Source organism: Taurulus bubalis (genome assembly GCF_910589615.1).
Source record: "Taurulus bubalis genome assembly, chromosome: 4".
Lineage (NCBI taxonomy): Eukaryota > Metazoa > Chordata > Actinopteri > Perciformes > Cottidae > Taurulus > Taurulus bubalis.
This window is the reverse complement of record NC_136592.1, coordinates 15,227,626-15,229,406: the sequence shown is the minus strand read 5'-3', so window position 1 is coordinate 15,229,406 and position 1,781 is coordinate 15,227,626.

Genomic DNA, 1,781 nt, shown 5'->3' with positions numbered 1-1,781 from the left:
ATCGAAATGCCCTGTACGTCCAATAAACTAGCTACGCGACCCAGCGATCCCGCTGATTGCTCCTTGTTTCGCTTTCTTTCACTTAAAGGTATAGTCCCTTCCTAGTTAGCTCACATCACAAACACCGGTCTCCCGCAGCCCGACGTCAGACAGACAGGCCCCCTCCCTTCCGGCCGGGTTTGCCAAGAGATCCCAGACACACCCGTTCAGTATTATTGCGGTACACTAGTCGAGGGACTCTAAAAACAACTACGAGTCACGTGTAAACTACCGTTCAGCAAAACTATGTCACGGCCATAAGCCTGCAAACATGCACCGAACTGTTGAGGCACTTTAATGAGTCTGCACGTTGTTTACATCCGCAAGTCATGACTTCCGGGTTTACCAAGTGTTTTCATACTGTTCATAGTGGTGAGGTTATATGGAGGATACATTCCTACTTATGAGGAAATATGAAATTGAGACATGAGACATGTGGTATGAATATAAATTTAAATATATCTAAGTTATTTTTCCCCTTCCATCCATTTCCTGGTTTGGTTTATTGTTTTGTTAGCCACAAAGTTACATTAAGTTGGTTCCACTTCACCCAAATAACCTTTGAACCCCCCAAAAATACTGTGAAGGATATCTCTGGTGTCATCATGTGCATCTGACACCGGTTGTTATTTTATTTTTTTCCATCTCAATAGAGTCTATGTAAACGAATACAATTCACAGTATAACTGGCTTGCAGTTACTAATGGTTATGTTTAGTTATGTGGGGAATCTTAAGGTATAGTATGTAGTTATGGTTCTCTCAAGCACTTGGTACTGTTGTACTGTCTTTCTGCAGGTCAGGTGCTTTATGTCCATGCTTGTGACTGGTGCCCTGATGGTCTGCGTACAAGTATTACTTGGAAGCAAATTCTGTATTTTTAAAAATGTATCTAGATTAAAAAGTATGAAAATAGTTTTTAAATAAAACTATGTTGTATTAAATTACCACATTCAGTGAATGCTCAAATGTAACATTAGTGGCTAACTAACATAACCCCAAAGAAGGCTCTTTTTCATCAAGGTTTGAATGCTTGAAGAGGCTTAATATATTACTCTGCACGGTTTGACAAAAATCTGATCTATCCTTGTCAAGATCATAAACCTATAGGGTAAACCATACCTTACTCTATTTAAATGAGGAAAGAAAAGAAAGCACATTTCTCCTTGGCAACCCTTCCTCTGAACTGTCACTGTACCTCTCTAGCTTTAGGTTATGGGTTGTCAGGGGCAAGGGTGGGTTTTTGGATGGTCTATGCAGGTTTTATGCAGAGATCAGTCTCAGGTCTCAGCTCGAACGAGTAATTGCTGTCATCTAGCGAGTATAAGCAGTTACTGCATGTTGATAGAAGATGAAGACTAGTTATAAAATATGGTGGTTAGAAAAGGGTAGAGATACCGTACGATAATTATACTCTATAAATGGAGACAGTTATTCAAATTAAATTCATTTGAATTAAGGGTGATTGGGTTTTTGCACACTACTAAAGAAATAAACAAATACTTTGGTTTTCATGTGTTTGTTAACAACAAATTCAAAAAGTCGCGTTTATCCGGAGGCAATACGGTAACAATGACTGTTAATCATGTATAAGTTATTGTTGTTATTGTAGGCTCTTTAGAAATACGGAATGCTGACAACGCGAGATTTTTATCGTCTCACAAAGTGGCGAGCACTCGGACCATGCACGCGAGATGATTCAGGCCACGGCAGGTTCCGTTCAGTCTACATTCAGGAATAATCG